Source organism: Talpa europaea (genome assembly GCF_964194135.1).
Source record: "Talpa europaea genome assembly, chromosome: 3".
Classification (NCBI taxonomy): Eukaryota; Metazoa; Chordata; class Mammalia; order Eulipotyphla; family Talpidae; genus Talpa; species Talpa europaea.
The window spans coordinates 23,230,471-23,256,622 of record NC_140069.1 but is presented as its reverse complement, the minus strand read 5'-3'; positions in this window follow the sequence as shown (position 1 = coordinate 23,256,622).

The following is a 26,152-nucleotide window of genomic DNA, read 5'->3' as shown; positions in this document are numbered from 1 at the left end:
CTCTGGCCTGTATCTCAGCTCTTGTCTGCATAAATAAATCTTAAAAAAAAAAAAAAAAAAAAGGAAAACTGATCTAGAGAAGTTAGATAATTTGATTATAGGAAATATAGTAAGGTTTCTTTTGGCACTTAAGTAAGTCCCTTTAAATGGTCGTAAGTATAAATTAACTTGTAAAGCATTCCTAAGAATAAATGTGATTATTGTGCCAGTTCCTTTGTATTACTGAATATGGCACGATCATCTTTACATGTATGTCATTCTTTTTACTTTTCTCAGTATCTACAGATACTTCTTTTGTATCCACAACAATGCCAAGATTATGTGACAATTGTTGCCTGAAGTTAATAAGTAACACTGAGAACGTTTGAGAAAGACTGCCTGGATTTGGCAATATAGAAAAATGTGCTTTTCCCAAAAGTAACCCCATACTTTTAATCTAGTAGCTTGTTAAAATTAGATTCCTCTGAAAAGATTTGCTCTTTGGAATTTCATTTATTTGTACAACAAAGATTTACAGACCATGTATAATAAGGCACATAATAATTTGGGATGCATTAGTGGACAAAATATAAAAACAAGGTTAAAAAAATCTTTGGTTTCAAGAACTTCCATTCTACTTGGAGAATAAGTGATATACATCCGAAATAAGTAAATTATACAACACATTAGCTAATATTGAGCATTACAAGAAATAGAGCAGGATAAGGGTATCAGAAATTAAAAAGGTGGTTTAAATTTTTGGTTAGAAAAGTCCTCACTGAGAAGATGACATTTGAACAAAGACTCAAAGAATAATAGGTATTTTTTGGGAGGTGTTGGGTGAAGGGGACATTGACTATGGTTTAGGTTTCCTTTAAATTTTCAAACGAATGATATAGTTCCAGTCCAAGAAGAGACAATGATATAAGTTCCAGTCTGAAAACTGTCCGACTTTAGAGCTAAGAAGAGCAGACATTTCAGTTCAAGTCTAAAGGCAGAAAAAGGTGAATGTCTCAGCTCTCAATCAATTCTGCTGGAGGAATTCTCTCTTACTCCGGGAGCATCAAACCTTTGTGTTTCTTTCAGTCCTGCAAATGTTTGGAGGAAAGCAACATTTAGCACAATCTGTTTGACTTAATCTACCAATTCAAACCTAATCTCATCCATAACACTCTGACAGACACATCTAGAAGAATGCTTGACCAAATGGCTGAGTACCCTGTGGCCCAGTCAGGTTGTCACAAAAAAAAAATCACACCATGGTAAAAAAGGAAAACTAGCTACAATTTAAAAATTCTTCCCGATGTACATTAGGGCAGGGTAAACATAAATGTAATATTTTGAATTATTAGATACTTCATAGGAATAAGCACCCACTTTTGTTATAAATGATTGTTCACTGGTGTTCTTACTACTTTCTACAAAAAGCTTTAGAATTACATTATTTAATATGCTTTCTAGATAGTTTGAAATATTCATATGCCAGTTCCTAACTAGCTGAAGAAGGGGCAAGGCATATTTCTCATTTAGTCACTAAGTTCCTAACATTCCTGAAGTTGTATAGAACATAAAATAGCAAATCTTTCGAGAAAGGAGGAAGTGATATTTCATGTTTCCATGAAATGTCATGCTGTGATCAAACTAATTGACAAAAACTTTAGCTGGGGATATATATAAAATCCTATTCCTTATTGAATAGAGACTAAGAATGCATCTGAGTTTGCATCAGAAGCATTCTCTCCTTTCGGCTTTTCAGGGATTCAAAATGATGGGTTAGTGGCAATTCAGTGTTGGGAAGAATGTCTATGTAAGTCACCCCTTTCTAGCTCCACTGTACTTATGAGAGACATTGGTCCATATTAACAATATGAGATGCAGCGGTATCTTAATGAATGGAAGTATATGGAAGGAACCAGAGCTAGTGAATATGTAGGTGGCATTTCTAAATAGCATGGCCTCTACTCTTATTGATAGAATACTATGCATTTTGGAATAGATTCATATAGTCAAAGAAGAAATGGTTGAGTTTAAATGGCAGCTTGAAGTCCATTCATAATCTGATTTCAACCTGTAAAATCTCAAGTTTTTTGACATTGGCTTCATTATGTGGGGAAGAGTTTACATAGTGCATCTAATCACAGCTTTCTTTTAACTTGGCTGAGCCTCCATTGCAACATGCAGGAAAAACCCAAGAGATTCGTTAGGATTTAGGCCTGGGAACTAGGTTAATTTGTGTTCCCAGCTCATGTTCTACATATCACAATCATCCATAAGCCAAATGAAAAGCACCCATCCCTTCAAGGGTGACATAACAACTCTGGGTCTACTTCACATAGTGAGTCTAGATTTTTGATCAAGGAGTGTGTTTCAAGAGGCCAGTTATTGTTGCGCTTTCACTCACTTCAAGCTGTAGGAGAAATTTCAGCATCACAAGAATGTCTAGTAAGGTCAAAATAGGTCCTGTCTGACTTTTTTGTAGGATGAATTCTTGTTCTTATGATTTTTCTCCTTGTAAATTATAAAATGTAATGGTTTCTTCCCTTAATAAAATACTCTGAACAGGAGAATTTCTATTCCTTAAGCCAGGTGGGTAGATTCCAGGGATATTTACCTAATCCTCACTGGCATCAGATATTCACATTAATTCAATTTACTTTCAGTTCTAGCTGTTTTCTAAAAGAGATTTCTTCTGAGATTTTCACATGAATTAGAATCTTCCCACTTAGCAAATAGTTTCTTATTCTAAATTTGGATAGACATTTTGTTTTCCTATTCATATTTATCACCCCTTTATTATATTTGTGAATTGTTTAAGAGTAAATTTGAAACTTGGGATGTTGTATGTTTTTAAAGTTTCATACTACTAAGCATTTCTACATCATAAAGATTAAAAATTCATACATTTCCTGCCCTCAATATATTCAAAACAATGCTGTGTTCAGCTTTCACATGATAATACTTATAATGTAACATTATACTCATTACGCTGTCATTGCCATCTTCATATGTTCTTATTGTCATAAAGACTTTGACAATATAGTAGACCTTTTTCATTTAAAGTACCCATGTAGGACTGACTGTTGAAGGGATTTTCACAGCATGTTTTCTTGGAACCAGAAGTTAGTTTTGGGAATAAGACAAGTTACCAAGAATTCTGAGAATCTGAATTCTAAAAGTGGTTGTTTCAGTTCAGAGGTCAGGGGCTTTACCCAGTGAAAGGGCAATGTTGGGGCAAGTGGTCATTCATCATGCTGTCACAGCACTGCCTCTTTGTCCATACTCTGCATTGTGGAGAATGACTTTTCCCTGACTACCTAGCCCCTCAGTCTACTCACTAAACATTTGGTGTAGGGAACCTGTAGTCCCAATCTGGGCCAAGGACTCTCTGAAGATTGGTAAGATTGGTTGCTGTTTGTATCTCTTGGTGTATCAAAAGACTGCTTATGTTTGTTTAGTAGTTTATTTCAATTTACTTTTTTCCTAAGTGATGGAGATTCCTCAGTCTTGCCCTCAGCCATTCTTAAGTTGTGTTTACAGTATCATATCAAACTGGAACACTTTTGAGAGAGAGAAGGGTGCTATTAATAAATTACTTGAGGGAATAGGTATAAAATTAGACTCTTCCAGGAAAACGAAGATGAAAGTTCACCCAAACTGTATTGATAGAGGTCGTTTTACCTAGTGTATGTATAGCAAGAGTGGTGGAGCAAGCAGGGAGAAAAAAAATAGAGCTATATGCTTTCATAAGGCAAACTAAATGATAGTTCAGTGAAGAGTTCATGAATCAATGGCTCGCACAGGCAAAAGTCTCCTAAGTCACAGGCTGTCAGGATGCAGGAGGGAAATGCTAGATCACTGCTTATCCCTCTTCCATGCTTGGTTTAAGTAAACTAGGATGTATGCAAGTTGGAGTCACAGATAATTTTTGAAATATGCTGAAAGCTAACAAAATGCTCTCTAGAAAAATACACATCCGTGTCAAATTTTGCATGCAGTTCCAGGGAAGATTTAGTTTCCATGAAGCTACCTATAAAAACATGGGCCCTATAAGCCCTGTAAGAATTATCAGACTTATATTATGTATCAACCCTTTAAGGCATCAAGTATACAAGAGACTTTCATTACTTTTTTCAAATGGTTAAAATAAGCTTAAGATATGTACAGCTTATAGAATTTATGAAAATATAGATGGTATGTATCAGATTATATAAAGCGTTTATGAGTCTAATCCATGAGTCATTGCCTAAGCTCACTTTTGTGAATGTGCCTCACTGACTGAATTTTGGATCAATTTAGGGACCCTAAAATAATTCATAGAATCACAATTCAACATACCCTGACTTCAAGAAGATGATTCACCCACCAGGGGGGTTTGTTTATGGCAGAGATCACAACTTGGTAATATTCTGTAGTTATGGTCACTATGGGATTTTATAAGAACTATAACCATTTATTTTGTATAAATCTATCATCTACTGATTACTTACTATGGACTAGGTATTCATCCAAGGACTTTGTATGCATATTTCAAATGTCTAACATATAAATAATGTTTAAGGTATTTTATATTAAATTATCTTTCTATCTTCTGATGATAAAATTGAAACTTGGAAAGGTAAAGTAACTCACACAGTCTCATTTCATACCAAGTTGCCCAGGAATAAAGCATGTTCTCTTATTAATCGAGATGGAATCTTACTGAATTCTTGTTTTGTTTGTGTGATTATCTGAATGACTCTTTATCTGTTAATATGGTGAATAACATTTTCTATAGTATTTTTCTTTCATTTATGGAACATATCCAATATGATTTTGCTGATCCTTTTGTTTGAATTTTTTTTCTTGTTTCAATTATTTCAATTCCTTTCTGTTGCATCAGCAATATTGCACTGATAAAAGAAACAAGAGTCTTGGAGCAGGCTGTAGGATGCAGGATGTTGCTCAAGAGCAAGATCCTGGCCTTTTTACTGACAGAGAAAAGGGTGGGTCAAACTGAAAACTGGATTTAGGGCCTTAGGGAGGGTGGGTCCAGTGATATACTTCTGACCCTGCCCTTGGCTCCAATCTTATTAACAAGGCTTTCCCCTGATCAGTCCCTGGGATACAAAGTACATCAGTCAATGGCCCCCAGGGCATTCCCAGTCACACCTCTGGATGTATCCTCATTGCCCCAGGGCGATCAAGTGTCCTGCTCTTGTCTAACTTGAAAGGAACCTGGTACACCCACATCTTTCATATGTGAGTTTAGCCTTAAGTTACATTTTCATAATATTGTTGAATATCACTGTAATATCGGTTTTAATATTTTACTGTTTTCAAAAAAATAAGTATCAGCATGTTTCTTTCCCTCCTTTTCTCTGGCAGAGTTTGTGAAGTTACTAATAATCTTTATTTAGTAGAATTCATTTGCAATACAGTCTGAGATGCTTTGGAGTACCTGAGTAGATTTCCAACTAATATAATTTATTTAGTTGTTTGAGGACTATTTATGTTTTCTATTTTTTTTCTCAAAGGTGTTATCCTAAGTATATACTTGTAGAAAATTGTCGATTTTAGTTTATCCAACATATTGACATAATGGATGACTTTTATGTACCGTCTTGTTCTGAATTTATGATTCCACAGCTGCTCCCAACACAATTTGTCCCTTTCCTCTTTTTTTCTTGATCTTTTTTTTGGGAAATATACAAATACATCTTCTCTCATTTTAAGAGCTATAAGGATATTCATATTCAAATATTTGACCCAAAGAAAATTTGTGTTTGACTAGTGCTCTTCTGCAAACAAACCCAAAGTGTGTCTGGTGGCAGACATAGTAGGCAGATTTTGAGAGATAAACCCAAGACTTGTTAGAAGCGACCCGTTCTGCTTGTGAATACCACTGCTTTGCTCTAATACGCTGCCCAAGGTTTGTTTATTGCTAACAAGGAAAAAATTAAAAAGAATATGCAAAATAAGTTTAAACTACACAGCCAATTGTTTACTTTATCCATTCATTGATTTGAGAGTCATTTATTAGACACACCACATGCTAGAACCAGGGCCAATCTCCTGGCCTAAAATGCACCATGTCCTTGTAATTTAAAATCTGCTATTTCTAGAACTCTTAAAAAAATAAGAGTGTGCTTATGAACACTTGAGGGCCAAGATCAGCAATGGGATGAAAACGCTCCCTCAAACAGTTGATCGAAACTAAAACACAGGGATTCCTTTCTGCCTGCCTTCAACCTAAGTCCTTGTGACAAGAGTATATTTAGGTATGTTTCTCCCCTGGTGCTATTGTTTATGTCAGATTGATGTCACCCAGTGAGGGGATCATTTACTTCATACCATTTAAATTGCTGGTGGAATCTGAGTAGCATACATATTTCTTTAACAGATTTATTTTTTATTTCATCACTGTCATTTCTAATATAGTCTCTAAGAGATTTGGTTACATAGTGATGTCCATTCACATTAGGCAAAACATTTTGGTTTTAAGAATACATTGTCTACAATGATACTGCCTAAATCTATGAGTCAATAGACAGTTGAGAATCATGTTATAGTTTTCAATTTTAACCTGTGGTAGCTTGCTTTTTTAGGAGACAATATCTGTGCTCTTTATTGTCTTTGGTGCGATATAGATATTATTAAATATTAAATTTCTCTCCATTATCAGTATTAATAAAATTATCTGAATATGTTTTGAAGACAGTTCTTATTTCAGTGACCATTTGAATGACGTTAATGCCCATTTTTTGGGGAACTTCAGGCATTTTAAAACTGAATAGGCTTTCAATATAATCTCCCTCTCAACACACCTGAATAACTCAAATGATTTTAGCAGTAAGATAGTAATTCAGTGATTCTTGTGTGGTGTGGACAATGTGAAGTCTAGAAAAGTCCCGAAAGAAATGTATTCACAAAAAGTGGCTGTAAGTAGGAATTGTTGAGTGTCCACTATTCGTTAAACACAATTCTAGTTTCTTCAGTGAGCAGGATAGTTATCATCTTCTTGGGATAATATTCACGGGCCTGTATCAGGCAATTCCACTACAGAGGTAAGAGCTAGATGGGTTTAATACATGTGCTATAGGGCATGGATGAGGTCCACAGAAGGAGGTTAGAGAAGGCTTCTAGAATAAGCTATCTTGATGCTGAGCCCTGGTTGTGACACATAACTAGGGAAAGTGCTGTTGAGGTTGTGGCTGGAGATTGGGAGTTCTAAGCAACAGTTAAAAAAAAAAAAAGAAAGAAATGGACTGGATTTCTATGGAACATGGTCACTTCATGGAATTCAATAATCATTAGCTGGATTATAATGTTTACTAGATGAAATAAAGCAATTTTAGGATGTGGGTCTGTTCCTCTGTACCATTTCCTTCATATATACTATAATGCTTTTAGTGTAAGTTTAAATATCACTTTATACAGTTCTTTTCTGCTAAGATTAATGCATAAAAATGAGGAAAGTGGAGTGCTTGGAAAACAGGCATAGTTATTAATGGTCTGTCTCATGAAAAGGGCACCAAATTTAGTATAAGAAAACTCATTTTAGACTCTTTTGACTCCAAGTTATAGAAACCATATGCACTAGTTAAGTCAAAACAGAATTTATTGTAAAGATACTGACCTACGCCATGGAACCCAGGGCCAGGAATGTGAAGGACCTGGGTGTCAGCAATAAATGGCACAGGACTCTCGCCCTCTTTCATCTCCACTTCTAGTTTGTATTTACTTCATTCTTTTCTCTGGCTCAGAATAACAGTTCTCATTCTACGGAAGTCACAGAAGTCAACAGCTTCAGAGTTAAACATATTAACTCCCTGTTGTCAGAGAGTAACATTTGGCTTAAATCCAAGGACTCCTGAGAAGGGACCTTTGACTCAGGTTGAGTTAGATGTCTACCCTTGAGTCAATCAACCCATGGCCACTGTGTATGTGGGCTGTTGTTCCTCTTGAACCAATCAGTTGCAGCCAGGAATATTGATTTATGAAAGACTTGGACATCCTCATGAATGAATTGGAGGATAAGACATTTTCCAGGACAAAGAAGAATCCTGGGCAACCAAAATACATCTACAACAGTACAAGTTATCATTAAAAAGTCAATTTCTCATGCCTCCCCGGGGTCACAGCGGGTTGAGCACAGTGGTGTGGAGCTGTCTGCAGCCTCTGCAGCGCGGGTTCGATTCCCAGCCTGCCAGGGAGATTTCCACATGGCACAGCAGACCTCTCCTGTCACGCCCGCTGCTCCCCTCAGCAGTGTCTTTGGTCAGTCTGTCTGTTCTGCCCCCTGCTCTGTCTCTGATGAATCCTCTCATCCTCCTGCGCCTCTGGCCTGTACCCCAGCTCTTGTACAAATAAAATCTTTAAATTTTTTTTAATAAAAAGTCAGTTTCTCTGAGTATCAGTTGTATCTCTCTAAAAGGTTGTGAATTGCTATTACTACAAATGTGTATGAAATGAGATATTTATTGTGCTTTAGGTGATAAAGTTCTATGCATTTATAAAAGATTGTTCAGATAATACAATCACTGTTGATTATTACAGTGACTAGAATCTAGGTCTCAAAAGCTTTGATTTGTGAAGGTAGAATGCTTTCTTCCTATTTCCTATGGACCAATGAAGCAAAAAAAGATATCTTCCATTCATAATGCTTATTATGAATCAAATGCTATGGAAGGAACTTTGGATATACTATTATCTTAAAACTTCACCACTGTCATATAAAGCAGGAATTATTACCAAGTACACTACAAATTAAAGAGATTAAATAGACTATGGTTTTATAATGAGTAAATATAATCAAGATTTAAATATAGATCTGAGTGATTCCAAAGATAAGGAATGGATAGCAGGGATTTTAAAGTTGTTTTAGTTTTATGAATAAACACTTATTTTTATGGTTGTATAATTCCTTAAGTAGTATTAGCTTTTTAAAAATAATATCTTACTATTTCATTTCTATTTGGTTAACTGGTGACTGTATTTAAGAATCTATCTTTTATGAAGACTTAAGGATTTTACATTATGAATTTGCCAAGAACTGCTCTACCTATTGTTTTGAGAAATTAAAAATTTAATTCCGAATGGGAAGTTTGCTGTTTGTAAACAATAAGGGGAGAGGGGTAATCAGTTTGTTCAGAAATAGCCTAGAGGGTGTTTTCTGGAAAATTCTCAAAGTAGGTCAGCATTTTTGTTCTCAATAGTGGAAAGTCCATGTAATGAGCAATTATAATAATTTCTGGATTCTGACCCAACTAAACACAAAACACTCTCTTTAAAAAAATGTATGAAAAAGGAGATATCTGACCCATCTGAGCCTGTATGATTGGTTTGGAATTAAAATTAAGCATAAATATTAGTCTTCTAATCATCTTTGTAGGATGAAGATTTGTAATACCTAAAATTTAAGGTATTTAGCAAATACCTGAAAAAAAGCCTAAATTTATGTTCTTGATATAATGAAGTGTTATAAATCCCAAATCCCATCCAAAGAGATGAGTGAGCCAGCAGTGTAATACTTCTTATCATTGGGATTTTTTTTTTTAAGATTTATTTATTTATGCATACCAGAACTGGAGTACAGGCCAGTTCTGGGGGTAAGAGGATTCATGAGAGAGAGTGGGGAGCAGAACAGGCAGACTGACCAAAATACACTGCTGAAGGGAACAGCGGGCAAGACAGGAGAGGTCGGCTGTGCCATGTGGGTTAGCTCCCTGGCCGGGGATTGTGTTCATCCTGCAGTGGCTGGTGATAGCTTGATAGTCCTGTCTTTAACCCCTGCACCAGCAGGGAGGTCCTCATTGGGATAGTTTATGACCCTTTCAGGTATTTCTGAAAATACATGGGAAACATGACTGTGCTCTTGTCTTGGTATTGCTACTCTTTACCTCTTGATTTCTAGAAAGTTTCTCTGTAATGTCTTTCTGTTTAGAGTGACTATAGGTCTCTCATCTGGTAATCTTATGTATATACTTAATGGTTCTTGTTCAAAGAATATATTTCCTTTCATGTTTAAGTTCTTGGGGGATTTGTCCAAACTTATATATATATATATATATATATATATATATATATATATAAGATTTATTTATGCATACAAGAACTGGGGTACAGGCCAGAGGTGTGGCCTGTACAGAGTAGGGAGCAGAGACAGAGTAGGGAGCAGAACAGGCAGGATGACTGAAACACACTGCTGAGAGGAGCAGCAGGCGAGTCAGGAGAGGTCTGCTGCACCATGTGGGTAGCTCCCTGGCTGGGGATTGAACTCGTGCTTCAGTGGCTGCAGCTAGCTTCATCGGTTGCGTCTTAACCCTTTGCGCCACCAAAGAGGCCCCAAACATATGTTTCTACACAGAAGTTTAGCAATGATGAAACTATTTATAGATCTGGAGAACAGCTCCACCCACAATATAGTGTGGCACCATTTACTCAGAGAGTAGTTTTCTTTGGGCATGAGTTCTTTAGAATGGACTATCCCTTTCAGGGACCAAAAATGGCGCAGGTATATAAAGCTTTTTCATTGGAGAATACTTTCAAATAGGCTGCTGGCGAAATGTTACATTATTTCAATTTTCCAGGTGGTAGGGTTAAAGTTTTAAGGAATGAAATGGGTTGGTATACATCGCATGGCAGATTGGGAAGTTAACACTTTTAAAGTCGTCTGGCTCCCAGTCAGGAGTACTTTCTATGATCCCTTTACATATTACTTTCATCTCCATTATATCATTTGGTTTTTAAAATAATATGGCATGCAGGCAGGAAGAGATTTGGTCCTCCACTAGTGTACAGATGAGATCCCTCAGAGAAAAATTCCTTAAAACAATTTTAAGGGGATTTTAAAGAGACATGAAGGAAAAAAAAAATCCCTTAGGTAGAGAATTTTGCCCTCGGTTACCCAATGAGACCTCCAAGTCTAAGTTCATTTCCATTACAATTTGTTAGCCTTCCAACTTTAGTAAATTTCATATGCCCTATTAAAAATTCTACCATCTCTTGGTTTAAAATGTCTCCTCTCTTTCCCACTTGATTCTTTTACATGCATAATATTTTAAAATACATTTTTTATTAAACTATTAAAGTAATACTTTAGAGTTCCAGCCTGAACTCTCTAGGGAACCTGACCCATTGCTCTTGAAGTACTAACAACTCCATAAATAGCCTTTTTGATTGAAATCTGTGTCTGTTCTGTTGCCAGTAAAATGAGCATTTCTTAAATGATATAAAACTTTTAAAAATATGGAAATTCTTTTCATTCTTCAAAGCCAAAACTGTTTTTATGATTCATTTCCTTGAAAACTAATTGGCACTAATTTAATACCGCCATTATATGTATTTTTCAAAACATCTGCTAATTTGCTAAATGTCCATTATTAAGCAGTTTAATATTTGGTATCTAGAACATATAGCTATATAACAATTTTACTAATAGTAAGTTAATAGAAAATGAAATCAAACAGCATGCTAGTTCCAAGGTTATCCCTTAAAAGTTCTTGATATTAGGAAAGTTACTTCTTTATTTACCAAGGTCCTATATTAGCTCTTGATTGCTGCCATTTTAACTACCCACATTTAGTGGTTTAATAACTCAGGTTTATTATCTTTTATTTCTTTAGGTCATATTTCTGACCCCGGTCTCATTGGACTGAAATCAAAATGTCAACAAAACTGCGTTCCTTTATAGAGACTGTGGGCCAGAATCTTGTTTCCTTATTCAACTCGTGGGTCAGATTCATTTTCTGGCAAGTACAGTCTGAGGTCTCTATTTCTTTGCTGGCTCTTAGTTGTTGGTCACTCTCAGCTTCTAAAGGCCACCTGATTTCCTTGAGCCATATGGCTTTTTTGTCTTCAAAACCAGTAATGTCAGGAAGTTCTCCTTCTCCTGCCTCTTAATTCGTTATCACATCTCTCTGAACGCAGTTGGTAAATGTTTTCTACTTTGTGTGATTAGATTAGCTCCATTTTCATATTGTAGTGCAATCTCCCCATTTCAAAATCCATAACTAATATCAAATCTGCAAAGCCCTTTAGTTACATAAAGCAACATGCACAGGTTCAAAGTCGTAGTCATTATTCTATTGACCACATGTCTCTTTTGAGATTCTGTGCCTCTTTGACATAAGAGAAATTAGAGCTACTAAGAAGATGGTGGCTATTGTTTTTCTGGAACTAAGAAATCTTTCAGTTTAATTAAGAATACCTTTATGGAAAAATATCCTAATTTATGCTAATTATGACAAAGAAAAGGGTTATTTTGTTAATTCAGTTAGTTATAATAAAAACAATTATACTCTGGGTCGTTTGCTGTCAAGATGGTTGAAGGTTCCACATTCAAGGTATTAAGCTATGCCATGCTAACATAATCACAATAAAAATAAATGGACTAAAATAACTGATGAAAAGATATTGTATTCAAAAGAAATAAATTTTGTAAAAAAGATTTAGTCTTTGTCGTTGGTTCTGAGCACACAGTTCCTAAAACCTTTCAATCTTCAGAGTGATAAGAAATGTGTTTTGTATGCAAATAAGATGACTGATGATTGGGGGCTACTGAGTAGCTCTAGAAGAGAGTTCATGTAGAGAAATATCAAAGTTAAGGGTTGGAACTTTTAATCCTACTTTCTGACCTCTGTTTTCTTTAAGCAATTACTCTTTTTCTTTTTTAAAGATTTATTTATTTATGCATACAAGAGCTGAGGTACAGGCCAGAGATGCAGGGGGTGAGAGGACTCACCAGAGACAGTGGGGAGCAGAACAGGCAGACTGACTGAAATACACTGCTGAGGGGAGCAGTGGGTGAGACAGGAGAGGTCTGCTGCACCATGTGGGTTGCTCCCTGGCCAGCCTGGGATCGAACTCTTGCTGCAGAGGCTGCAGACTGCCTCACAGTGTGGTGCTCAACCCCTTGCGCCACCAGGGAGGCCCTAAGCAATTATTCCTTAATTTATTTATTGACATTCATTGGGCTTTTAATTTTTGGTGGTATTTTTTACTTCTGTAACCTACAGCCTTTTCAGTTCTGTAAGAGGGTGTTCCCCAGGGGAAGAGGAGGTTTCAGGTTCCCTGCCACACCCCAGGAAGGGCACAGCTAAGCAGGAGGACAAGAAAAGCTGGAGAAGAGACTGGAAATGGAAGGAAGAAAGATGGGGAGCAAGAAGGAGACCTGGAGGAGGCACATGGAGCAGAGAGACAGTGTTAAGAAGCTGCAATTGTTTCTTGGCTTTTGATTGTGCCAGGAACTTGAGGGGCATGGAAGAGACGATACTTGAAAGAGACGTGGGTGAGAGACCCATGGGGCTGTTAAAAATGGCAATGTTCATTTTGATTTTGCTCTTTTCTTCCAGAATTAATTGGCCGCTTTTGTACCTCTTTTATGGTTCCCCACCAGGAGGAGGTAACTTAGACATGTGGCAAGCTTTGGGGCTGCAGTGGCCCTGCTTAGGGCCAACCTTGCTTGGCTGGACATTTATCCATGAGGGGATGAGTAACTTTGGATACTTGATTTGGAAACTATATTTTTTCTTTTTCTTCTCTTCATTGCACACTTACTGTATTAAAGTTCCTTTTCATTATCAGACTCACTAGAGTATGTTTTGTATCCATGCAGCAGATGGCAGAACCTATTTAGAGCAGGCAGGTTTGGGGGTTCTGGGGTGCCCCTTACCCTGTCGTATAACAGTCCATCCACTTATTTTTCATAGTTTACTATAGCCTTATCTTAGTAATTGCACTTTTCCTTTACAAATTTTACATACAGCTGTTTTCTATGATGTCAAAGAAATACCTGCAGTTCTTTGAATGTAAATCTGTTGATTCTCATAGATAGCCCCTGTTTTTCTGTGTGTTTGGTGATCTCTTTTGTAAGGTAATGTTTGTTTTCAATCTATGGGAGACCTAGGAGCCTACCTTAAGGAGGTACTCCTACCTGTAGCATTTACTACTGCCTCCACCAGTGGGTCTACTGTGCATGAGTTATCCCAGACACTTTGGCATCTCTCATCCCAATTATGACTTAGAAGAAGAATCTAAGAACTCAATTTTCCTTCTTAGTGCTCTTCCTACAACAGTTGCCTAGGGACTCTGCCCTCTCTGTGCTGTCTGCTGACTTAGCCAACCTCCTTGCCCCTCCAGTTGCCTGCTACTAGCTACGCAAACTTTCAACTTCTTTAGCCTTACTCTTTGAAATACAGAATATTTCATTCACTCATTCAGGAAATCCTGCTTTGGCTCCTGACTCAGCCCCCTGTCCTCTGGAAGCTCTGGGCTCAGCTCTCCTTTGTTGGTTCGTCTGTTTTCTTTTCTTTTAGACTTAGGAACTGTTTGACGACAGTGGTTTCTTCAAGGACAGGCAGTATATGTTTCTAGTTATGAGTAATATGGTTGCTCAGACATCTTAGATACTAGTGATCCTGGAATTAAAAATAAACCAATGATTTCTTAGCCCTGGGATGTACAAGGGGAATTCCAGAAGACTGCCAGATGTCTATAAAACAGAGAGTGAAAAATTATAGTTAGGGAGTTATATTTTGAGAAGCAGAGGTTGGCAATGACTCCCTCACTTGCACTTGAGACAAGCCAACAGGATGAAGAAACCAATAAAAAGTGAAAACTACTCTCAGATCTATGTGTTTGGTCTGTGGAAAGAAATTTTTCTTTTTATTAAAGATATTTATTAAATAGCTATAAATATGAACTATTTTACTTATAAAAGCATAAAAAGTTGGGTAATATATGATCAAGATGAGATTTGTCTTCTGTATGAGTCAGTAGATGTATAACTTTGGAGGAGTTAATGTCACATTATCCAACATAAGTAACCTGTGAAGAGCTTCTGGAAATTACACGATTTTATAAAGAATTATCTCCATTCAATCCCTGCAAAAAACTCAGTCCAAATAAAGGAAACATCTTTTTAAATCTAAAGACCAAGGGAGAGGCCTCCCTGGTGGAGCAAGTGGTTAAGCATCACACTATGAAGCAATCCGAAGCCTTTGCAGCACGAGCTCGATCCCTGGCCAGCAAGGGAGCAACCCATATGGCGAAGTAAACCTCTCCTGCCTTGCCTGCTGGTCCCCTCAGCAGTGTATTTCTGTCAATCTGCCTGTTCTATTCCCTGCTTTGTCTTTGGTGAATCCTCTCACCACCGCACCCCCTGCATCTCTGGCCTGTACCCCAGCTCTTGTCTGCATAAATAATCTTTAAAAAAATAAAAGACCAAGGGAGTGACAAGCCTAGTTCAGGTCAAGGTTTTAATTTCCAGCCAGTGCTCTTCTCATTGTAATCTGCTGCCCATGTAGTGATAGAAAAGGCCCGACAGGCCCGACCTCCTCCTGAGTAGAGGGAGGTTAAGGGTCTCTGAACCTTAGAAAAAAAAAAATACTAAGACTGTAGTTGGCTTCATTTAGGCCTTTAACAAAAGGCACTAATTTGTGAAAAGATGTTAGCAATAACAAATCTTTCTTGAATTATCACTGATTGAAATGTTATGGTGTCTAATGATTAAAACAGTATGTGCAAGGAAAGGAAAACTTGTAGCTTCATTTCTTCCAAATGAAATAGAATTTGGCATTCATCTAAAAAATTAAAAAGATTTTAAAATTTTCATGGTGCCCATTTCTATCACTTTATGAGTGGTGAAGGGAAAATATAGCGATTGATGAAAATTTTTTAACGAGCTATCATAGCAGGCACTTTCTAATGCTCATACTTTAAGCATGGCTCTAAGTGGTTTATGAATTCTAACCCATTTAAATCTTACAACATCTGCTTGACTTAGGCCCAGTTATAATCTGTCTTTTAAAGGTGAGGGAACAAAGGCACAGAAGATTAGCCAGTTTGCTCCGTGTCAACTAAGAACATGAACAACATGTATCAATATTAAATTTAGAAATTAAGTATTTTACAAAATTTTGTATATCTGGTCATGAATAACAGAACCAACATGACCTTAAATGTCTAAATGAAGGTTTTTTTCATATCCACTTTTTAAATGGCCACTGAAGAATAATTTCCCAAGGTCAAATCTGAGATCTCAAAGAGGAACTCAAATCCATTCATTATTTTTCTGGCTACCTCCTCACCCACCATTTTTTCCTATGCTTTTTATGTTGATGCTCTTCAACAGGCATGAGTTTATTAGGAAAATCATTGGCATTTCTGTAGGAAGACAAGCAGAGACAGAAAACTCAGTAGAGAATGCGGCATTTTAGAGAAGTGCCAATGGCAACATTATTACATAGTTTCTATATGAACGCAAATAGAGGACATCTGTAATGAGTTATACTCAATGAATAGTTTTATGTGATTGTCACCTAAAGTGAGGTTCCCAGCCAGTGATGACAGTTATAGAAAGAAGAATGGCTTCAGAAAATCTAAATGAAAAAATAACTGTGAAATTGGAGATGACAGTAGAAATAAAAAATGTCGATGGCAGGGATATAGAGATTGTTGGAGTGAATAAAAAGATGTAAATATTGTTAGACTGAATAGAAGAATATGACCTTAAATTGAGTCAAATAATATACAATTGTACATATTCAAAATTCCTTTGCAGATAAATCAAGATACTTTCCCGACATCTAAGTCTGCCTAAATTATAGTACACACAACAGTTTCTATAACAATGATCAATGTTATGATTTTTATTTTTACAATTGGTTTAGAAATGCCACATGAATGTTACACATATAACCTATAACTGTTACACAGAAAGACCCCAACATGGCCTAACTGGCAACATAAATTCAGTGTAATTCATCTTAGAAGAATTTATCATCTTGGATTGGACATTACCTCCAATTGTTAGAATGAAAGTCAATTCTTACTAGAATGCAGAGTGGGCAATCTTCATTTTTGCTCTTGGTTTGTAGGGATATTGATAAGGACATAGCTCAGATTCATCCATATTCTTGATGTTGACCTCCAGGGGCTATGTCCGACAAATTCCTAGGACATAAAAATCTGTGCTTCTCTTGAGTGATTGCTTTCTAAAATTGTTGGAATATTACGTATCTGATAAGGGTTTCTTTCTTTCTTTGCTCAGATACTAGAAATCTCAAAGTTTGAATTCACAAAGCATTTTAGTAACCATGTAAGCTCCAGTTGGATTCAATTTTATGTAGCAAATCCACCTAACAGGACTGACTTTCTTCTCCTTTCCACTCATTACCCAATTTATTTTTTGGCTCTGGAGTGGTATCTATATTTCTGTAAGCAACTCCAAATCATTTTGAAAGCATGTAGGGTATAATTACCTGAACAAATGCTCTATTTTTCCTTATCAAAACTTGTAAGTATGAGAAACAATGATATGGAGTGAACTATCAACTATGCCAAAATGACATACCAAACATTCACATGCCATTATTTTTTGGGTATGGCATGCCAGAGTATGAAGGTCAGTAGCAGAGAAATATTATTATGCTAATAGTGGGAAAGGAGAGAGAAGTGGATATACAATTCTAATCTTGAAAAATACCATGTAAGTGTTCCTGGAAGGAATTAGGCCTCCAACATCACTTTTGGTTTATAATTTAGAACATGATTATATATAGAAAAACTTTTACAAAAAACTGTTGATGTAAGAGCTTTATAATTTAACTTAATGTAAAGTATGATAAATTATCTTACTTGTTTTTCCATATCTAGTAAGACTATTAAAGGGTACAAATATAATTTGTTATGAGTCCAATCTGGATTTTTCAAAGATCAGATTTTTGGAACTGAATTTCAGAAACATAAATAAAAGTGGTGGCACTGTGACTCAAGGCCCAGCGGTTTGACTGCTGATCTAATCCTCTTAATCACTATTATATTGTTTGTATCTGTTGGGGCAGCCAAAACCAATGTGCAGTAACAAATGACCTCCCATATTTAGGGGCCTTAAAACCTAAAAGTTGATCTCTCAGTCACATTTATGTGTTGGCAGTGGGCTGACTGAGCTTTGCCATCTGTTGTCTTCCATCTTGGACTTAGGCTGATGGAGAAGCTCTGAGCAGGGCCGTTACTGGGTTCCTAAGGAAGGGAAAACAGACACAGGTTGGTTCATGGGATGGATGTGATAGCATCTGCTGAGAAGTGACATTTGCCTCCCTCTGTTCACATTTCATCTCCCAAAGGAAGTCATGTGGCTATATCTGTGGTCAACAGAATAGGGAGCTACAATCCTAATGGAGGAAAAATGAATAGGTTGAATGATAATGTTGAAAACAGTCTTATCTCTTTTTTTTGTTTGTTTGTTTGCTTTACTTGACTGCACCTGGGTATGTTTGTCCAGTACACATGTTACCAGACTATCTGGTCTTGACCCTGTCAGAAATAGATGACATTTTCCTCACCGTCATTAGGATGCCTTCTCTTTGAAGTGATAAACCTGAAACAAAAGCCTCTTACTATACAACCCGCTTGTTTACATTCTTTCCTAAAATACTTTCTAAGAGTAAATAGAAAGTATGTATGTGACCTTGCAAAAGATGTGGCGTATGCTGCTTTGTGTTTACTTCCTAGAGTTGTTTAGAGGAGTAAATGAGGTATTTTAGGGGTGGTTTTTAACAGGGTGCTTAGCTTTTGGTAAATACTGAGTAAATCTTACCTGCTATTGGTAATATTAGTTCTAGTATGTTTTTCTGCTATCTTTTAACTCACCAAATACTTAATAGTCATGTAAGGAAATCACTTAAAAAAAAACTTTAAAAATTTATTCTGTTAAATGAACTTTTGTTTTATTATTCGTGCACACACACAACTAGAAAAATACATATGAGCGATATTATGTAGTCTCTTAGAAAGACAAATGTACCAGATTATTTGAAGATTCTTCACAATAAATCTGTACCCTCTAACTCTGACCTTCCAACATTTCATGGTTAACTTGGTGGTTTCTACAGACAATTGCTTCCCTTCTTCCATAGAACACTAATTCTAACTCTGACCTCTCATTAACTGCAAATCATCTCATTTAACATCATTCTATAGGTTAGCTGATCTTATTGGCCAACATCAAGAAGTTCACTTAAGTGTTAAGGATTTCAAACAGAATCAAATTCTACTCAATTAAAAATTTCAACAAAGCACACATGGTTTTAAATTAAAGGGCCAAAATATTCCACAAAAAGATGTTCTGAATTTAATGACCCCAGGACTGTTAGCAATAATTTGAATCTCAATGAAATCAACATGTGTGGCAAAATCTTGTCTACTCTGGTAAGCAGCAATGTACTTGTGTACCAACTCTGACTTCAAATTTTATGGAAGTATAACAAAAGAGAATGTGTTTACTTACTTCAGCTTAGTTATTTAAATCATTTTCTGAAAAAAAAAAAAGAACTGTGGGGAAAATAAATGAAGTATATCCTTCAATACCAAATATACAATTGAGTTGACTAACTATATATTAGATGTCAGCATGGTGACTTATATGTGTCTTCTCTTCTAAAGTATTTTCTTTATGATAGAAATCCAATTATTTCTTTACTTACAATTGACATTTTCTGTTTGCAAGAAGCCAAAACAGCAAATATTGCGAGAAGCCAAAACAGCAAATATTAAGTGGAGGGAAATAAGACTTATGTGGGAGGAAGACGAGATATAGAGGCATTGATTTTTGTGTGGGGGCACAGGGATGGATGCACGTCATGGAATAGATTTACCTCATTAAAAACAAATCTTGTCACTGAAGAATGCTGAGAATTAATGATGTGGAAAATGAGGTCCTTTCTTCCCATTGATAAGTACAGAAAAAGTTTTTATTTCTAATCAATTTTTAATAAAATAATCCATTTTTCAACCTTGAAATTATTTACTATCTTTGTATACATAAGTATTGGAAGGTAAAAGGATGCTATATACTATATATATTGAGATAGTTTTTTGCAATGTAGTAGCCTGTCTTAATGTTAGTAATAATCCTAGTTGATCTGTTTTCTAGGTTGGTCTAATATTCTGTCATGTGCTATGGTTTATGAAAGTGAATATAATGAAGAATCTGATGATGACCCTGTAATTTTTCTTTTGGTGGTATGGACCAATTAGATTTTAAGTTTCAGGCTATGCAGGTGAACCAGTACATCTCTCGGGTTGGGAATGGGCTGAGTCTGAGCAATTTGCTAAAGTGGCATGGCCTCTGATGTCAGTGGGGCACAGCACTCCGCAGAAGTCCCACCCACCTTGTGTAAGGGAGGGCTTTCACCTTTTCATGCCCTGGTTCCCATAGTAACTTGGGATACTATTTGTCTTTGGCATTAATAGTGGCATAGAGACATATCATGTTAAATTAGAACCAGGGACTCAGCCACAGAATGCTTTTGCTTCCAGATTTATGAGAGATAGCATGATTGAGAGAGAAGAATTTGTAAGTAGCAATTAGAGGAGCAGAGGTAAAGAATTGCACTGAGATTTATTTTTTCAGTGAAGTGCAGTTAATGGAGCATGTAAATGAAAGAACTCTCCATTCTTTGGCTAGCTGGTATGTTCCCTGATTTAATCAAATAAGACTGAAGTGTGCCTTTTACATTCTATACAGTCTGACAAAGGTAATTTAGGATGAAGCTTTTAGATGAGTGTCGGCTGCTGCCGCCAGGACTGGTGTCTTTATGAAGGAAATACAATTGCAAATGTCTTCTCAAGCTGATTGATAGGCCATAAGAACGTGAAATAAGAGCTCAATCTCCAAGAAACAAGAAAAAGTTGTGTTTGTTAAATGGGGCGGAAAGATATCTGCTGTCCTCTTGTGATTTTTGTGCCTAATTTAATGCCTGTGCAGATCTGTACTGTAGCACATGAAACTAGATACACATTACCAATGTAACATGCTTCATTTGAGTCAGTGTTTTCACTGAACTGCATATCCCATAATGCTCCTGAGCCAGCCTGAAAATGTTGGCTGATTCGAAATATCCACATTTGTAAATCGCTGATGTTGGATGTGAAGAGAAAAGGGTATCCCTGCCTGAGGCCTGAAGTAGATATTGTAATTAATAGAAGACTTTAGATTCGGATCCTTGTTTTCATCATTCAATTATTTTTTTTTTTTTGTGTGTGTGTGTATACAAACTTCTTCTGAAAAGGTAAATACTTTAAGGTAACACTGAAAATTAATGTTTATTACTATGGTTCAATTCTTCTTTCTTCCCTCCTTCCATTCTAACGTTAATTACATCTTTATACATTTAACCAGGACACTGTCTTCTATGGAGATTGACATAAAACTGAAAAATTATGATGTGGTGAGTCTGGACAATAATAGATGCTTTCTTTTTTTTTTTTGAGATTTATTTATTTTTATGCATACACAGCTAGGGTACAGGCTGGAAGTGTGGGGGTGAGAGGATTCGACAGAGACAGTGGGGAGCAGAACAGGCAGACTGACTGACATACACTGCTGAGGGGAGCAGTGGGTAAGTCAGGAGAGGTCTGCTGCACCATGTGGGTTGCTCCCTGGCCAGCCAGGGATCTAACTCTTGCTGCAGAGGCTGCATGTTGCTTCATAGTGCTGTGTTTAACCCCTTGTGCCACCAGAGAGGCCCAATAATAGATGCTTTTTATACTGTAGGATTAAGTTTGTGCAGGTGAAAGATATAGTCAGGAGCAAAGGTAAACATTGGATGTCCCCATTTCACAACTCTCAGTTGCCTACATGACTATAACAAACTGTTAACCAAGTTGCACAGGGATAAGATCCAAATATTGGTGCAGGTAGCAGGAACCTGTCCAATTTTGGAGAAAACTTTAACAGGTAAAGGAGATGATTATTAAGTTATTGTGAGGTTTCTTCTTGGATTACTGAGGATGCCTGTGCAAGTATTGGACAAGTTAAGTGTGAAGTACTGCTAAGCCAAGATAGATGGAAATACGTTAAGATTCCAAGAAAGATGAGATTGCAGGTGTGGACTTGAGTGTGCCCATCATACAGTGACTGGTTAAATTCAGGAAATTCAGGATTAATATACTCCAAATTATAATATATGAAATTTTAGAAAGCCGTAAAATTTACTTCTTGGTCTAGGAGGAAAATGATAGGCATTTGTCTACGGTTGACCCAGCAGTAATTCCTCCTCCTTCTCCCCTCCCTTTTTAATAGTACCGACATTTTTGCTGTAAGTATCCGCAAATCTTTCCATTATGCTGCTGATGTGTTTCCTAGGAAACTAACTGAGACTCAGCTCTAGGATAAGCCCTGGTTTATAGAGCCATTCAAAGTAATCCTAGACCATTGCCATAATGATGGGTTCAAGTAACCCAAGCTAAGACAATCAGAACATAGCATTTCCAGGGTGAGAGGGATTAGTTTAGGAAGAGGCAAAGACCTAATTAAATATAATTAGACATGATGGGAAATTTGCTGGAGGTTTCTGGGAAAAAAGGGTTCTGAAATACAATCTTCTCACTCTGAGAGGTGTGGCATGTTAATGTGAAGCTTGGACCTGTTACAGCATAGGATGAAACCGACACCAGAGAAGTAGAGTAAAAGGAAAGAAACTGGGTTCTTGGTGAGCTGGTTAATCAAATCTGCCCTTCAGCATGCCTTAACTGGAAATTTCAGTTATATGAAATTATTGATATCAATTGTTATTTTTTGGTTACATTTAGTTTTCTTTTGGTTAGAATGCAAGTCATCCTAAAATGCATAGCTGTATTGCCACACCCGAGAGGACATTGAACAAAGTGTGGGATGTTACAGATTGCTGAGTTAGGCAGAGTTTGGACAATTACCGTTGACTGCCTATCTTTGAGCAACCCAGAATAAGTTGAGGGGTAGAAGCAGATTTTAGAGAATAGAAGAACAATAGGGAGATGGGGAACATGCAGCAAGTTCAAAAATGGCATCCCCCCCCCCTTTTTGGTTGCATTTTGTATCCCCGGCATCTAAAAGTGCTCATGACACACAGTTTGCATTTAATGCATGAGAGTTAATGAGTATGCAAGAATTCATTGCATAATTCTCATTTAGGAAGTACAAGGAGAAGAGAATCGAGTGTGGTGACATATGAAATAGGGTAGGGTTAAGAAAAAAATAAACTAAATTTGGAAATTCTCTAATTTGGTGATGTTCTGAGTAATGCTGGTGAGCACTGGGAGGAAAGCAGTGCAAATTGAGAATGTTGCTGTAATTCCTCTGATAAGGGAAAGGAAAGCTCTGTGTGGATATGTGAAGGCTCAGAGGATATGTCAAGTACACATCTTTCCCAAATGGGAAAGATACTTATAGGGGAAAAAATCATGACATCGGGGCCTCCCTGGTGGCGCAAGGGGTTGGGCACCGCACTATTAAGCAATCTGCAACCTCTGCAGCATGAGTTTGATCCCTGGCTGGCCAGGGATGAGAAACCCACATGGCGTGCAGACCTTTCCTGTCTCACCCGCTGCTCCCCTCAGCAGTGTATTTCAGTCAATCAGCCTGTTCTGTCCCCTGCTCTGTTTCTGGTGAATCCTCTCACCCCCTGCATCTCTGGCCTGTACCCCAGCTCTTGTATGCATAAATTAGTCTTTAAAAAAAAGCATGACATCAGAAGAAACCTCAGTATAGTTAAGACAAAGAGAAGAATGCTAAGCAATAAAATTTTACTGTATAAAATTATGTATCAATATTGAGAAAGGATTGATTTGTGTAAATTAATAGTGATGATGTAACAAAGACTGTATAATTAAAAGGCTAACTACAAACTGTTAAAAGAGAAGTGACATACAGGGAAGGAAAACTGAGTTTCTAAATATTTGCATAAATTTAGGACTTAGGTGTTGGTGGAAGGGTAAAGAAAGGAGCAGCACCTGGAGATGTCCTCACCAAGAAATAGAGGAAGAAAACTATTTTAGTGGCCTTCCTGGGGAAGTGAAAAAAAAAATCACAGGTGAGAAATAGCTTATCTCAGTTGAAAGAAATAATTATTTTGGTTTCATATAAAAAGCATTAAAATTTGATTGCGTGTTGGAAAATAAAAGGTAAATATTGGTAGAATGGAAAAGTACAAATTTCAAATTGAATACAGAGGAGGGAGGGAATAACAGGAAAAACAGCCAAGGCAAGTAAAAAGAGTAAGAATAAACACTAACAAATTAAATATTAAATGGGTAAATAAAGTAAGATGTAGGAATAAAGTAAATAAATTGTTAATTTAAATATGAGCTGGCCAAATATTTATTGAACAAAAAAATGGAATAAGAAAAACAGATAAATTCAGGTTAAAGAAACACACTTAAAGGGATACAATTTGAAAGTAAGAAGGACAAGAGAGACCAGGCAAAGAAAAAGAATATTATTGGATGAGGTAGAACTTTAGATCAAAGCATCAAATACATATGTGTGACCACAGAATGCCAACATTCTTGGTGAGATTTCCACATGTATGTGTGAAATGGTATAGGGAACAGATTGTAAAAATAATTTGTGTAACAATCCACAAACCTAGACACATGTGTGTGCTTGCATACAAAGTGTGTTTAATTATATGAACATAAGGACTTGGTAGGATCACACAAGTGGTCAGTATTGGCTGCCTAGAAGGGGTTGGGCTGGTTGCACAGTATCAGGCTAAGGTGAGATGGGAGGACAGAAAACTAATGTTTCAGTAACAACTGATTTTGAACAAATACATCGGAAAACCATCACCAGATTCCTGCTAAAACCACAGGAATATAGGGCTTGGGGTGAGAGGAAGATTGGAAAGTGGGATCAACAAGCGTGGGCGGGGGGTGGGGTGTCCCAGAGAAAAAGGATGAAGCTGACCTATAACTACTTGCTTAGTCATATTACTTAGGAAGAGAGTAAACTCTATATTTGGTTGTACATAAGTATACAAAGAAACTGGCAAAGAGCTTGCATTTAAGAAAAAGTAAAGCTTAAACATTCATTATTCCAGTAAAATCTGTGCTGTTTATTGCTGTCTCATGGTCCTAGGCAAATGCATATTATATATTCCTTTGTTCTTGTCTTAGGTTTCAAATGTCTTAGACATTTGACAGTATTACTAAGTCAATTTTCTAGAGTCCTGGTATCACAGAACTAAAGTATGTCACAAAGGGTAAAAATAAAGGGCACAACGTTACACCCTGAGCACACTGAATCTGAACTCCATCTTCTCACTGACATTTCCCAGAGTCAGATTTGTTCTTGAAGAGACAGGCATATATGTAAAGATTTTTATTTTTGTTATTCCTCTGATTCCAGGTAACTATTTTAAATATCCTGTAAAGTTCTGGAATCACCTTTATTTGTGTAAAGATTTTAAGTAAAAGATAATTTATTTTAGAATCTTGATATTTTCAAAATTTTTCTGTATGTCTCAAGGTCCCAGATATGTAACCCTAACTGGTCAATATCAAGGTAAAGGCAAATTCTTCAAACAGAGCCAAAGACAACTATCTTGTATGAAAAGTAAAGTAACTTTGTGATATGTTCAGATAAATTTATCAGAGGTGAGATTCATTTTTCTTTCGATAAAGTGAAACTAGCCAAAATGTACTCTGCTTGATGTTCATGATGAATTCATGAATGCAAGAAGAGGTAGTCATTTACAGAGGGCTGGATTGATTAGAAGACTGAACACATTTCGTAACTTTAGTGTGTAAATTCAATTTCTGATAACATTTCTTTATTAAAGTGAAGGAGTGTGATTTCCTAATCATAAATGTTTTATCAGGCTTGTGGTCATCAAATGTTGTACTGTTAAAAAGCTACATTCCTCTTAGTTTCTAGGTTTTGCTCATGGTATGAAGGTGGTTATTGTTTAGAAAAAAAGTTACATTCCTTTGCGATTAAATCAGTTTAGTGAAACAGTTGAATATTAAAGAGAGGAGCTTTAATCATGCTAATAAGAAACAGAGCTTGTACAGGTTTAAGCTTGCATAAGACCATTTACTCCTTCTGGCTAATCTCTGTATGGCAGGCTACCCTTGCTTTCTGTCTCCTGATTAGGTTCTTACAGGGAGAGGCAGAGTATTTGCGGTTGGGAGGATAGTGGGTTGGGGTATTGATTCCTTTAATTCCCCCTTTGTCCTGTCACGACAAGCAGACTGTGTTTGTTCCTGGCAAGGGATTGCAGCCCTTGCCTTTAGACACAGCTTTCTCTAGGCTCGATGAACTGCCTTTATCTCACTCCTTCGGCCTGGGTGTGGTAATGACTTAACATATATCAAGTGAAAGAACGTTATATGAAAATAATCTTACATATAATGTGATCCTAACTATATAATG